The following is a 15,330-nucleotide window of genomic DNA, read 5'->3' as shown; positions in this document are numbered from 1 at the left end:
CGTTCCACTACTAGGACATCCACAGGTGTTCTGCTGATAATTGTTGATGGAAGTTCCAATATCCACAGTGAGAGATGAGCAACTATTATGGCTCTTCTACCTTGGAAACATACAGCATTAGCACAAAATGGTGGCTTGGTTTAGCTCTCAGTGCTTAACATTAGCAAGCATGGCTCTCACCTAGTGCTGATTCCAAGTGTTCCTTGTGGTTCCCTAGGATCAGTACCCTTATACCACACCTCCTGACCCAGACAATGTTCCCCTAGCTTGGCTTTTTCTTTTGTTTCTTCAGAACAATTCCAGGGCACCTGGGTGGCTCAGTTGGTTAAGCATCTGCCTTTGGCTCAGGTCATGATCGAGGCTCGGGTCATGATCCCAAGGTCCTGTGATCAAGCCCCATGTTGGGCTCCCTGCTCAGCTGGGAGCTTGCTTCTCCCTCTCCCTCTGCTGCTCCCCCTGCTTGTGCTTTCTCTCTCTGTCAAATAAATAAGTTAAATAAATAAATAAATAAATAAATAAATAAATAAATAAATAAAATAAAATCTTAAAAAAAAAACAATTCCAGCATATCATGATCATAAATTTAGTGTTTATAATTACCATTAAAATTTTTAGTATTTCAGTACCTGTTTAGTTTTTTTAATCCATAAATATGTGTAGAATGTGAAACGAAGAAAAACAGAACAAGGAAAACAGGCGTATGTGAGAAGTCACATTACCAGTCAGTGAGTAAACAATTATATATAATAGATAATGTTATAAAATGTTATATAAATGCATATAAATTATATGCATTCTTATTTTTTCTGCTTAATTTATCCATTTTTGATAGTTTTATTAAAATCTCCAATGTTTCTATGTTTGTTAATTTATCTTTGTGATTCGGCAAGTTTTACTCTTAATAGCTTGAAGGTTTTATATGGTTGAGTGCCTATAAATTCATGATCACCATAACTTTCCATTGGCTTGTTCTTTTTTCATAATTATATGGTATCTTAGTAATGTTGTCTTAAATTTTATTTTGCCAGACATTACTTTTTCTCACGCTGCTTGTTTTACTTAATATTTATTTTGTTTTTCATGGCTTTGTTTCGAATCTTTCCATGTGGTGTTTTTTAGGTGTATTTTTTTTTTTTTGTCTTATTTAATAGCCTATTTCAAATTCAGTTTTACAAACTGTGACTTTTAGTAGCAAAGCTCAATAGATTTACATTTTCTGTGAGCCTAGTAGGGTAATATTTGTATTACCTTATTTTTGGTTTGAGATAACAATGCTTTTTCTTTCTTGCTGTTATTCTCTTTCTCTGCCTTCTGCTGGTTTGGTAAAATGTTGTATTTTCCCTATTTATATTTGCTTTGCAATAAATTGTTTTGTTTGTCTGTTTGTTTTGGTTTCACAGTTGCATCATCTGGCCCTCCAGGGTCCTAATCTGAAGCTAGGTTCCATCACCACCAGGCATGTTGGGAATGGGGCAGATCCGGGCTCAAAGAAGTGACCCAGTTGCCACAGCTCCTGAGTATGCAGATGTGTCCGTGTCTCCACCTTTCTTAGGCTCCAGCTTACTAGTAACTCTATCCCCAAGAAAGGATTGGCAGAAGAATTACACTTTCCTATCATAAGTGGGGGTGTCATCTCCTACGGAACACTTTTAGTCCTCTTGACTTGGAAGTAACCAAAAGCCCTTCTAACTTCTGCCCACTTCACAGTCAAAGTGCAATGAGGTCTTAACCTTCTGCTCTGCTCACTATTTTGTCTTTCTGTTCTGGTCCTTGACTATGGAAATGCTTGTCTTTTATTGAGTCCAGCCATGTCTCTTTATGTATATATTTTTTTCCCTTTTGCTAAATGATTGGAGCAAAGATGCCATCTTGACCTGAAGATTCTCTATTCTCTTTCTAGTTCTATGATTATGGCCTAAACATTGCTGTCTCTCTCAAGCCATCCCTTTTGATTCTCAAAACGCTGTTTTGGAAGTCAGAAAGCTGAACATTGACTGTTTCCTCTTTGTATTTTCTCTCTAATGATCTACTTATCCTCAAGGCAATGTGGATGAGAAGGGGAAAGGTCATGATGAAAAGGAAATGACAAAAAGTAAAAGCTCAAAAATTACTATTTTGAGATTTTTTTATATATTTCCTTAATGAGATATATGCTTCAAAGCCTGGCTGAAGTCACTCATATGTGCACGGAATTAAACATAGACCATTCTAGAAACAACTGCTGAGACTGAATTGATATGGCTTGTTGACTTCCTCCAGGATTTTCTATTCCCTCTGGTGTGTCAACTACAGAAACTTGAGAAAAATAAGGAGGAGAATACAGCATTCCTCAGGCTCTGAGGAATGAGGAGCGTGGAGGAAGGCAGCTGTCATAATGGGAAGAGGAAGAGATAGCAGTGGACTTATCCCATGGGGACTGTGAATACAGGACCAGGTCTCAGCTTTTGTGAGGTTGGATAAAGAGATGACATCTGAGTAGTAAGACAGGGAATCCTCCAATACGTGGTATTTTAAAATACATACCTGCTGAACTGGTCACTATGCTCACATCCAAGATTTGCTCACTTTCCTTTCTCTTCTGGCTGACTTTCTGAAACACCTCCAGGACATACCAAATGCTCAGGTGAGCCAGATTCCATGTGGACTTTGATGCCTGTGAAATGAGACAAACATAATATGGTACCCATGGCTGATCTGAATACATCAATAACAGTAACTATGAACTTAACTAAAAAAATTCTATCTTAATATACATTTTTAAAAGTAAGTACACTGGAAATAGGGATAACAAAAATTGAAGTAAAGCATGGATGTGCTTTAATGTGTCATATACCCCAGTCATTCAAACACTAAAAATATTGCCATGAATGTATATCAGAGATGTTACTAACATCTACAACTGGTAGACTTTAAGTACAGATTATCCTCAAAAATCTGAGTAGGTCTCTCTCACAATCAGTTGAAGGACCTTAAAAGCAGAAATGATGTTTTCCTGATGAAGAAGAAATTCTGCCTATGGTCTGTAGTTTTAGGTTGTGCCCAAGAATTTCTGGCCTTCTCTTCTTGATGGCCCATTCCATAGATTTCAGAGTTGCCTAGCCAGCCCTCATAACTGCAAAAGCCAATTCCTTACAATGAATCTCTTGATGTATAAGTATGTGTGTTTCTCTGTGTGTGTGTGTGTGTGTCTATGTATGAACTTGTGTGTGCGTGTATCCCACCAGTTCTATTTCTCTTGAGGAATACTTACTGATACAGATTTCTATACTAGAAGTGTTTTGAGAGGAACAGAGTCTTAAGAATGAGTTTTCAGAATTGATCCTGAGATTTCTGGAATGAGTTCTAGAGAAGGAACTAATGAATATTTCTAGTGGTAAAGGGGGTACTGATAATCCATTGTATGTAGTAATACAGATAGACAAAATATCATCATTGGATATTCTTTACCAAACACCTATAAAAGGTAGGGTTCTACATAACTATGTATTTGATGCTGTGTAACATTTTAGTTGAATTAAAGAATATAATGGGATTGGCTGATTGCTCCTACTTGCATTGGAGAAAGTAAGGAAAGGCAATGAGGAGCTCAGTGCTCAAGCTCTGCATAAATGACTTGGAAGTTTCTATGTCTGCCCTGAAAGGAACCTTTATCTCCTGTAGGTGCAAGGCTGAAATTTCTATAACCCCCACCTAGATTCTCATCCTGAGAGTGATTGAATTACAATGCAAATTGAATTCTCAACTTTATGGATATCCTCTTTTAAGGTGAGGTCATTAATTAAGAAGGAAAGGGGTCCTGAAAATTGGAATGGGAACATATGAGAAGATCCCAGTGAAGCTGGGTATAGTGAACCCCTAAATTCTGCTGAATCTTCTTTGCCAGTAGAAGCCATTCTATTTCTGTCTGAGGAGGTTAAATCTGCTTTGTCTGAAGAAGCCATAATGGCCGATCCTGAGGTAGTTGCCTTGAAAGACACTTTGATTCCCCTCAGGAACTATCTCCACCATTCCTTTTTGCTAATGGACCTATAACTACACTGAATTCCCAAAAGGCCTCAGTGGATGAGATGCAAAGTATGACCTGTGATAAAGTGTACTACACACCAAAACAACAGCATGGTTTTTCCAATTTATATAGACAGAAATGTGGGAATAGATATTAGGGGTGCAGGATAATGGTGTAAGGAATATAAAATTGGATTGGACCAGATTTACTGATATGGGTCCACTAAGCAAAGATTCTGCATTTAATGTTGCAGCTCAAGGGGTTAGAAAAGCCTACCAGGTGGTCAGCTTGCTGAAACATAGGCCAAAAGTCATCTACACTAAATGAACTGGAATACTGTCTTCGTATACTGCAGAGGAAGGTATCCAAAGTCTTCAGGAGATTAAAACGTTAAAATGGATTTATCATTTAAGACCTGCTCACATGCTCTAGGAAAGTCCTTTCACCAAGACTGGGAGAAATAAATTTGTGAGGGGAATCCCAGCATCTCTGAAGAGCTCTGTGGCTGCTATTCTCTGTATGTCAGAAATTACACTGGGAGCTGCTACCTGCTACTGAACTCTGATCTCTAAATTCAGTGGGGATAATTAGATCCCAGAGTGGGAGAATTCAAGTGGCACAACCTTATTGCTAAAGACAAGGTGGGTGTGGTTACCAGGATAGTGAAAATCAAAGCAGTAGTAATCAGAGTAATGTGATTGTCAGAAACCTATGGTGTTGGCTAATTGATCATGGACTGTAATTGAAAGTAAAAAAGAGCATGTCTAGAAAACAGGAGATCCCTTTGGGGTCTCTTAATGCTACTATACCCCGTGATTAAAGTCAATGGAAAATTACAACAATCCAATTAAGGCAGGGTTGCTAATGGCCCAGACCCATCAGGAATAAAGGTTTGGTTCACCCCACCAGGCAAAGAACCATGACTAGCTGAGGTGCATGCTGAGGGCAAAGGGAATATAGAATGGGTAGTGGAGGGATGTCTGGGTGACTCAGTCAGTGAAGCGTTTGCCTTTGGCTCAGGTCATGATCCCAGGATCCTGGGATTGAGTTCTGCATCGGGCTCCTTGCTCAGCGGGGAGCCTGCTTCTCCCTCTGCCTGCCGCTCCCCCTGCTTGTGCTCTCTCTCTGACAAATAAATAAAATCTTTTTTAAAAAAATAAAAGAATGGGTAGTGGAAGAAGGCAGTTATAAATATTAGCTATGTGGCTTAAACCATGTGGCCAATTGCAGAAATTAAGACTTCAATGTTATAATGTCTTCCACATTCTGTTATGTATATGTTTGGGTGTATGCATAGCAAATATTTTTGTTTTCTTTTCTCTTATTCCCTTACCATATAACATAAGATGTAGTAATAATAGTTAACTTTACATCATTGTATATAATTTACAGAATATCAAGGAGAAGATTTAACATCATCCAAGGACTGTGTATTCTCTTCAAGGGAAAGGAAAGCAGGAAGGAAGACAGTCAGTCAGGTAAGATGAAAGAGGAAATATTTAATTTCCATGAAGATGTTCATCCAATATTTAGTAGTGGTAGAAAAGATTCTCACAAATTCTAAAATGCTAAGACATAAATTACTCATCCTAATGTTTAAGAGTATGCTTCCATGTGAAACTAATAATTTTGAAGGGGAAGAAACAGGAAACAGTGGAGACTTGTATCAGATTAACTTAAGGTGTTTTTTCCCTTTCCTTTCCTTTTTGTTTAACATAAACACCCCATGACTCCTGGAATAGTTGTATAAGGTCCTCCTCCCCACCAATAATTGCCTTATGAACCACAGAGCTCTACCCTCCTAGACCTCTTAGAGGAAAACGTAGGGTTGAAAATCACTGACCTAGACCAGGTGACTCAGCTCCTGCAACATGAATTCAGAATGCTGGGGTACTCCTAGGGCCAGAGAAGACCAAACATGAACCTGAGAAAGTTGGCTTTCACGTTGGAGAAAATCCACAAATTCTGGGAGGATTTTCACCGTACTCGGTCTCTAGATACGGGGTTCTCTTCTCTTGTGCTAAACCCCATATGAAACTGCTGCTGTGGAACAAAAGAGATCTCCAAGCCTACTCTGTTCAAAATCCATATCCTGAGGGCTGGAGGAGACAAAACTAGAAGCAATAGCTTCTGGCTTAAACTCTAGGCTCTCGTCACTGGAAGTTACAACTCTTCTAGCAACACTGCCACTTGCAGTAGCTGATGGCACTCAGGGCCTCTTTCTGAATTTGACTTTTCTCACCTATAAAAAGGTGAATGGGAACAGGTAGATAAAATGCAAAGGCATTACTATGTGAAGGCTCTATCATGGGCTAAAGAAAAGCCTGCTGAGTTATTTTCCATTTACTTGACGTAGGAGTGGACTGGTTTGAGATGGAGAGCAGGAGTGTGTGTGCATTCCTTTGTCTGACTCCAGGGGGCAGCAGCTTTTTGGGTAAAGCGAGATCAATAAGCAATAAGACCGCTTATAGGGTATACTGTCATCTTCCATCTCTTAAACCCTAAGATAAGGAGACAGGTCCACCAAAAAGGGCTTTACAAAAGAAACATAAAATCTTCCAAAATCATACTCCAATTCTCAAGAAACTATGGCTCCCAGGAAATTCTCAGAACGTGAAAATCATTGGTGCAATGACAATATTTCTCCTGGAGGGTTTTCCTCAGATTTTCCTGGATGGGTTTTTGGTGAGAGCAGATTTATTTTTAACAAGTGCACACACATCACATCCTCTTGCTTGACGACAAGGACTTTTTATTCTTCCAAAATGTTCTTAGAAAGCCCCAAAGCCAGAGAAACAGGACTAGGGGGCCTGATATTACACTATGCATTACAAGCCACAGTCGACTCTGTTCTGGTTCCCAGTCCCTCCTGTTAAGACAGCGCTGTGTTGCATTAGCACTCAGGAGCTTCCTGCCTAGTAGCAAATCCACACCTTTACCCTATTTTTCCATGTTCATTAGTGGGAAGGAAGAAAGGAAGGTAACTCAAGAGGAGAAGACTCAGATAATTCTAACAGAATTGCCAGCTTTTAATTTTTGTTCCCCTTGTGTGGCTTTCAGCCCAGTGTTTGCAGCGGGAGACTTTGAACTTCTTGCAGGTGGGAAGTTGAGGTTTCTGAAGGAATGAATATGCAGGGCACACATAATCTACAATTTATTAGCCTGTTTCACTGGTCATTACAGAGATTTGATTGTAATGCTTAGTGGCATTAACATCCTCTCCACATCTCCCTAACAACATTTATGGTCAGTAATAATATTAGTTCAGTCTCTGAGCTGTGCTCTGCAGAATGAATCTGCTAGGGCTCATCTTGCCTCATTACTCCTAACAGGACTCCCATAGTCGTGTCACACTCCAGTGACACACCAGACAGAACGACAGCTTTTAAATATTTTCTCTGACATACTTCATTTGAAATGCTAGCCTTTCTATTAGTGCTATGCTCCAGGAAGTGATAGATTAAAGAAGAGCTGCTTCTCTAGGTGGACGTGGTATGAGTGAGGTGTCACAACAGTATTGGAGGGCTAGAGAAGACTTGCAGGAAATACGTCCAGGAAAGCCCCCTTTAAAGGCGTTTCCTCAGCGCAGGGGGACACCGTTGGTGCTCCATCCACACAGAGCACTGTGCACCCATTCCCCAGCTTCTGCATACCTTGCTACTAAGAGCTGTCTCCTGCCACTGTGGACACTGCAGCTGCCCAGACCCTGCCCCACAAAGGAGCCCATCTAATGACCGACTGGTGCAGAAGAACAAAAGCCCAGCTCCTTGGCCTTGAGGCTGGATGAAGTCTGAGGGGTCACTTATGCTCCAGAGCCCCTCGCAGGCTCCAGCCGCAGCTGGGGTTTCACTTGGAATCATACCTGTGCCGGATCCCTCCCTTTCCCTTTCCTGCTTTCATGCTTACCGGCCTCTCCAGGGAGCCCTTCCTTGATAAATCACTTTCACGGGAATGAATGTTTGACTCAAGGTCCGCTTCTGGGAGAACCCGAACCCGGATGCATTAGGCAGGCTCTTGGCTCTCCAGCTGTGTGCAAGCCTTGTGGCCGGCCATTCTACTCCTGAATTTGCTCCACTACAGCAAGATCGCCTAGAAGCCCAAACTGTGTATCCTCCCAAACCTCTCCACTTCCACTCAAAGCCCAGGGTCCTCCAGCAGCTTGGGTCTCCTGTCCAAAACAGCCTAAAGGAATCAACTTTTTTTTTTATACTGCTTACTACTGCCTTTTAGGTATGTACTTCCTTTTGCCTCCTCACCAACCATTTCAAGTACATACTAGTGGAACTATCTTATTCATTTGTTTGTTTGTTTTTGATAGATTTTTTTATTGAGGTATAATTGACATAGAACATTGTATTAGTTTTAGGTGTATAATATGATTCAGTGTTTCTATACGTTGCAAAATCATCACCACAATAAGCCTAGTGAGCATCTGTCATCATATGGCCACAAATTTTTTTCTTGTGATGAGAATTTTTAAGATCTAGTCTCTGAGCAGCTTTTAAATATGTGCTATGGTATTATTAACTATAGTCACCATGCTGTACATTACATCCCCAGGACTTATTTAGCCTTATTTTTATTTTTTAATTACTTTTTTTTATTTGAGTGTCACTGACACACAATGTTACTTTAGTTTCAGGTGTACAATATAGTGATTTAACAAGTTCAAACATCATGCTGTGCTCACTGCAAGTGCAGCTACCATCTGTCACCATTCAGTGCTGTTACAATACTATTGACTATATGCCTTATGCTGTGCCTTTTATTCCTGTAATGTATTCATCCCGTAACAGGAAGCCTATATCTCCCATTCCCCTTCACCAAAAAAACTACTAGAAATAATAAATGCATTCAGTAGGGCGGCAGGATACAAAATGAATACCAGAAATTGGTAGCGTTTCTATACACTAATGATGAGGTAGCAGAAAGAGAAATCAAGAAAAGAATAAAATACCTAGGAATAAACTCAACCAAAGAGGTGAAAGACCTGTACTCTGAAAACTATAAAACACTGATGAAAGAAATTGAAAATGACAGAAACAAATGGAAAGATATTCCATGCAAGGAGTGTAAGAATTAATATTGTTAAAATGTCCACATTATACAAAGCCATCTTCAGAGTCAGTGCAATCCCTATAAAAATACCAATAGCATCTTTCACAAAACCAGAACAGATAATACTAAGGTTTATATGGAATCACAGAAGACCCAGAATAGCTGAAAAAAATCTTGAGAAAGAAAAACAAAGCTGGAAGTACTCTAATTCCGGATCTCAAGATACACTACAAAGCTGTAGCGACCAAAACAGTATGGTCCTGGAACAATAGATCCGTGGAACAGAACAGAGAGCCCAGAAATAAACCCACAATTATATGGCCAATTAATCTATGACAAAGGAGGCAAGAATATACAATGGGACAAGGACAGTCTCTTCAATAAACGGTGCTGGGAAAACTACATGTAAAAGAATGAACCCGGACTACTTTCTAACACTCTCCACAAAAAGCTAGGCCTATTTTATAACGTAGGAAGCTGTAAATTCAGAAAGATTATACAAATTATTATTTTATTTATTTTTTTAAAGATTTTATTTATTTATTTGAGAGAGAGAATAAGAGAGAGAGCACATGAGATGGGGGAGGGTCAGAGGGAGAAGCAGACTCCCTGCCGAGCAGGAAGCCCGATGCAGGACTCGATCCCAGGACTCCAGGATCATGACCTGAGCCAAAGGCAGTTGCTCAACCAACCGAGCCACCCAGGCGCCCAAGATGATACAAATTAAATAAATTCCCACACCCAAAAGATGCAAGGCCATTAAGCCAAGCTTTTCACTCCAAGTCCAGTGAATTTCTCACATATTTTGCTACAGTGACCCCACTGGCACCTAGGACATGATGTTCCCAGCTGAATATAAGTAATGCCCATATAAGCCACATCATGATCATGTCTGCAACAGGACAGAGACGAGGCCAGTCCATAGCCACAAAAATGACTAAACATCTCTTTTGACTAACACGAGTGACTGTTTCTTTACCAACAACCTTAGCCTCACTTTGGCCTTCCTGTCTTCTAGACAAAATTTACCCTAATTTCTTGACAGCATCTAATCTAGAAGCAGCTCCTGCTTCCTTAATTTCTCCTTAGATTCATCCAAAGCCCAAGTCCTCTCAGAAGCCCTCCCTCCCAGTCCTCCTTACTATAATGCTCTCAGGCTTTCTCTAAATTCTATTCTCCTTTGCAGTAGCAACCTAAATCAACCAGCCTTCATTTACTTTAGGTATGTTCCTTATGGTAACTTTATCTAGGTTTTATCACCCAACAGGTTATTTTTCAAAATAATTTCTTCTAAGAATAATTATGCCATTGCCTAGCACCATGTTTCATGAAACGTTGGGCTCTATTAATTGTAAAAAGCACATGTACCCATAAAAATAAGAAAACATTCTGCCAATCAAACTACGATATAATGGCTTTATGATAGACCTGTGCAAGACATGAACCATTCACATCAGCTTCTTGTGGCTTTGGTTTATGTTTTTGGTTTGTTTTCACGTACTCCAAGGGACATGACCATTTCTCATGACTTCAGTTGCATTGGTTGGCATAAGATAGATAATACTTTTACTGGTGCCTCAGTAACAAAATTTTGCTATTTTACTTATATCTTCCTTTTTTAATTCCCATAAAGCAGCTGGCTTGACTCTGCAAGAAAATGTGGAATTTTGTCCACTCCACTCACATCAAATATTTGCCTCATTAATATTGAATTTATACCCCAAAGCTCTCTTATGCATTTTTGCCTTCAAAATATCTCAAGGTCAAGTTATTGAAGACAATTTAAACAGAACACAGTACCAACATGATACATAAAGTATATGAAGTGATGACCAAGTTTTCTCAGGTATAGGCAATGCTGCTAGGTACTAACTTTCACCCGACCCACAGGGATTGTCAAAAGCAAGATGAATCATGATTTGGGCAATATTAGAATGTGGAAAAACAGGCATCTTAGCATTGATGAAATATGTGAATGTAGCTGCAATTAGTTTTTATTTTGAAAAGGATTTTCCATCATACTATTTTATAATTAAGTACAAAATAGAACAAAGACTTTTTATAAAAAGGAGTAGAAGAAAATAGGAATGGGGTTAACTGTTCTTTCAACTAAAGGAATCACATGAAGGCACATAGTGTTCCGTGTTTTAGAAAAAGAGAAAATAACATTTACACCTATAGAGACAAGGTATTTAATGTTGCTTTTTCAATGCATATTCAATTATGTTGTTTGAAAAAAAAAGTGAACTTCAAATAAATGTCATGCATGTATTCCATGTACATAGAGGGTTAAGAAAGGAAGATGCTTGGGTTAGATGGAAGAGGATTTCCCTTGACTCCACTCCATGCCATGAGTCAACTGCTTCCCAATCTCATCCCAACCGTACTGACCCCAATACGGGGTGACATTGTACCCAATACTGGATGACCTACCCATTTGACTAAGGTCAAACCTTAGTATTTATGGTGGATGTTATTGGCACCCCACCCAAACCCCCTTTATTGGGCTGTTTTACCCATTCCTCAGCTGCATGAATACTGGCTACTAATAGCTCAGGGCAGTCCTCTACTTTAATTGACCTTGGACAACTTAAGTCATTTCACCTGTAGGTAGGTAGAAAGAGGTAAATAGGTAAGTTAGTTACTCCCCTATCCCCTGGAAATGGCCTGCTGCCAATGATTTCAGCCAATGGTATTAGGGGGGGCAGTACAAATCAGCTCTCCCTTGCCCCAAGGTGGGAATGACACTGTGGTGCAATTCACGCTCCAGAGCTTTCCATGAGATTACACTTAAAACCTAGACTCCTATCCTTATTTGATCCCTTCTCCTGCCTTAACTTGCTGCCTTCACTTCCCCTGCCCACATCTCCCTTGAGAGCCTCCCCTCTTAGTAAATCACCCGGACAAGAATCCCCACATCTAGCTCCAGACCCAAGGGAAACTAAGACAAAAGTAAACCTGATCCCAAAGGTCTTTGCATTTTCATCTTTCTCTCTATGTGCAGTTGGTTTTGCTCACAGCATCTAAAGCAGGAAGACAAACCTGGCTTCACCTTACCAAAATTAACTCTGCATCTGCTGGGTCATGGGGAGAAGCAACTTCAAGCTGCATCCTCTATCCATCTACCCTGGAGTAAGGAAATAAAGAAATAGCAACTTCTCAGCCACTGCCTAGAGATAATTTCGGAGCTTACAGAGAAAGTCTTAAGGAAAAGTCACTTTGGAAACCCTGGACTTTCCGACATCTATCTATCCTTTTAGTAAGTATCATCTTCTATGTGGTTTTAGAAGGAGGCTCTTTGAGTCCCATCATCTATGTACTGTTCCATCCCTCAGGCAGGCTGTGTTGTGATTGCAGACCCACTTGTGCACAGCTCTGTTTTGCCTCCTTCTCTCCTCACAGTGCTTATTTTTCCTAACTCCCTTCTTTTTCCTCATTCAGCAATAATTTGTTGATTGCTTTTACTCTGGACAGTTCTGAAGACAGAGCCCCCAAAGGATTTGAATCAAAAAGTCTCTCTGTTGGGGGAAAAAAGAAATATCCTTTTTATTAAGAGACCTAAACATTTCTTTGACATAATGTTTGCTAAAGTTTAAACTCATTTATCCTCCTTTCTCAATACTTTATTTCCATTAGGAAAAAAACACCTTGTTTTCTTTTTGGCAGTTGATTTTAATTATCATTGTATCACAATCATATAATAGATGTTCAGCTCAAATTACTATTATATTTCATTCCCTAAGATTTTTCACTCTTTAAATTCCACTTTGTTCCTTCCACATCATCTATGCTGGCATGTTTATCTTCTTCTTATGTTCAGTCCCGGATTTATAGTTCTCAAATTCGTAGGAGATTTATATAAAATATAAATATTAAAAAAAATATGAGAAGAAATAAATTCTCTGAAATCCACTGTTTTAGGAGTTCTTTTTGATCCAACTAGTTTCTCTTCTTGATTTTATAAAAGGCAGTGATTTGGGTAAGATTTTAAAGTCCTAAATAAGCAGAAGGGCACCCAGCTAGTCAATCATGATGAAATAATTGACTTTGGACCCAGATCAGTTCAAGTATGGGATCACAACCTCCCCCTTGCCTCACTACAATGTCTCAAACCATTTGAATCCTTCTGCTTTTTCTCATATCCCCAAAGTGTCAGGGAGAGACTAGCCATGGGTTTAAATCAGGAGTCAAAGATTTTCTGTAAAGGACCACATGGTAAGAATTTTAGGCTTTGCAAGCCATTTGGTCTCAGTCAACTACTCAACTCAGTGTTGTGATGCAAAAGCAGACACAGACAATATATAAACAAATGGATGTGTCTGTGTTCCAATAAAACTTTACTTACAAAATGGCCAGAGGCTGGATTTGGCCCTTGGACCACAATTTGCTGAATTAAAAGATGAGGGAATTCTGATATCTAAAGATAAAAATTCTTTGAGCTGCTATAGTCATGGGTAGAGATTTTAGAGATGCAGGGACACAGAAATGCAAAAGAAGGGTCCTGGACTTTATCCATTAATTTAACAGTATTGTTAGTTAAAGGAAAATGGGTAGTAAATTCACCTTCTTATCTTTTTTTCTTCTGTGGTCTGTTGGTACCTGATACAAGAATTCTGTTTTAAAGAAACAAGGTGATGCATTCATACTAAGGTGAGAATGACTAAAGAAGCTCAAGCTTGATATATTACCATTCCCAAAGTCATTTGCAATTTAATAAGGAGACTAAGCCTACTTAGCACTGAATGGGGGAAAAAAGAGGGCATCAGGGGGACTTTATCATTAAGAAAATACATCAGTGAAGGAGAAGGAGCTAACATTTATTTGGCACTTACTGGGTGCCTGTTCCTGGGTGCCAATCATATCATTCTTTTATTCATCTCAGTAATCCTGTAAGATACAAACTATTATTATTTTCATCTTAAAGATGTGGAAACTGAAATTTAGAGTAATTGAGCAACTTGTTCAGGGACAATTAGTTGGTAAGTGGTAGAGCTGAAACTCAGTCCTAACCTTCTTTTTTCCCAAAGCCTGATCCATACCCCACTATGGCCATTTCCAGTGACTCCAAAGGGTTCTGTTGAGTCCTGTTGAGATTCTGTTGCAAGCTATGCATACTAGAAAAAAATATCTTTATGCACTTTTCAATACAATTTCAGAGCTTTACACTATTTTGCATGAAATGTCAAGGGCTTCACAAATCTCTCCAGATCCTGTCCTCCAGAGATTTATTCCTTCAGAGAGAGTTTCTTTAGAAGCCCGAAATGATGTCATGTACCAACTGCCTATTGACCCTTAGACCCAGCATATTAATTTTGTGTGGCCCTAAAGATACCAAACCAGCTTTTCAGTTGTGTTGAATGGAGAAAAGGAGGATGAGAGAGGGGAAATCTTTTTTGGAAATTTGTTTTTTGAATGTTTTGTATTTATTATACATTCCCATGTGCCAGAAAATGGCCTTCATGTTTTCAATGCACCGTGTCATCTAATACTCAAAACAACTCCGGGAGGTAGATGTATTATTCCAGCAGTATATGAAGGAGGATATCATGGTCCATTAGAGAGGCAAAATAACTTACCTTAAATCACACCCCTAGCAGAGAAAGCACTCAAACCATGAACATTTATTCTCCAGGATATCTGTTCTTATCCACTTACATATCCAGAAACATTTTCCATAGACCTCTACGTGGAGCCAGACAGAGTTCTCTGTGTCCTACTTTTATAAAAACAACTGGCAACCTCTGTGATGAATATTTGTACTTTAAAGTGTCTGGTATTTGTGCTGTATACATTGTCATCATTAAAAAATGTGAAGGTAAATATTTATAAACAGCTGGTAAGGAAACTAGACTTGTGGGGAGGAATTTTGAACTCAGACTGCTGCTTGGAGGTTTTCTTTTTAAAATGGAAATATACAGACTGACTCTAAATAGAAACCTTTCTCCTATTTCAATTCCTGCCTCTCACCACCCAACTAAGGCTTCTTTAGAATTCAGCACTAGGTCCCCAGGAAAACCACTGCTTTGAAAAAGCTTAGCCACAAAGAAATACTACTTCTCACCTGCTACAATAGCTAGAGTAATCAAGAGAGTAATATCAAGGACTGGAAGGATGTGGAGAAACTGGAACACTCAGATGCCTCTCTAAGGAGTGAAAAATAGTACTACTCCTTTGCAAAATTGTTTGGTAGTTCCAGTAATGTTAAATTCATTTACCTACCCTACAACTCAGAAATTTCATATCTATGGATTTACCCAAGAGAAATG

General features: G+C 39.2%; 1 long non-coding RNA gene across 1 annotated transcript in view; it reads right to left on the bottom strand.

The window, feature by feature from the left end:
• Positions 1–435: 435 nt before the first annotated feature.
• Positions 436–15,330, bottom strand: part of LOC118011234 — a 35,472-nt gene continuing 20,577 nt past the window's right edge. Inside the window, exons 2-3 of the long non-coding RNA XR_004679430.1 lie at positions 2,524–2,653; positions 436–475 (exon numbers count right to left, since the gene is read on the bottom strand). This is a non-coding gene — a long non-coding RNA (uncharacterized LOC118011234). The remainder of the gene's footprint in view (positions 476–2,523; positions 2,654–15,330) is intronic.

This window comes from Mirounga leonina, unplaced genomic scaffold, assembly GCF_011800145.1.
Source record: "Mirounga leonina isolate KUSES-001 unplaced genomic scaffold, KU_Mleo_1.0 Mir_150, whole genome shotgun sequence".
In the NCBI taxonomy this organism is placed as follows: domain Eukaryota; kingdom Metazoa; phylum Chordata; class Mammalia; order Carnivora; family Phocidae; genus Mirounga; species Mirounga leonina.
The sequence above is the reverse complement of the archived record's forward strand: the minus strand, read 5'-3'. Positions and strand labels throughout refer to the sequence as shown.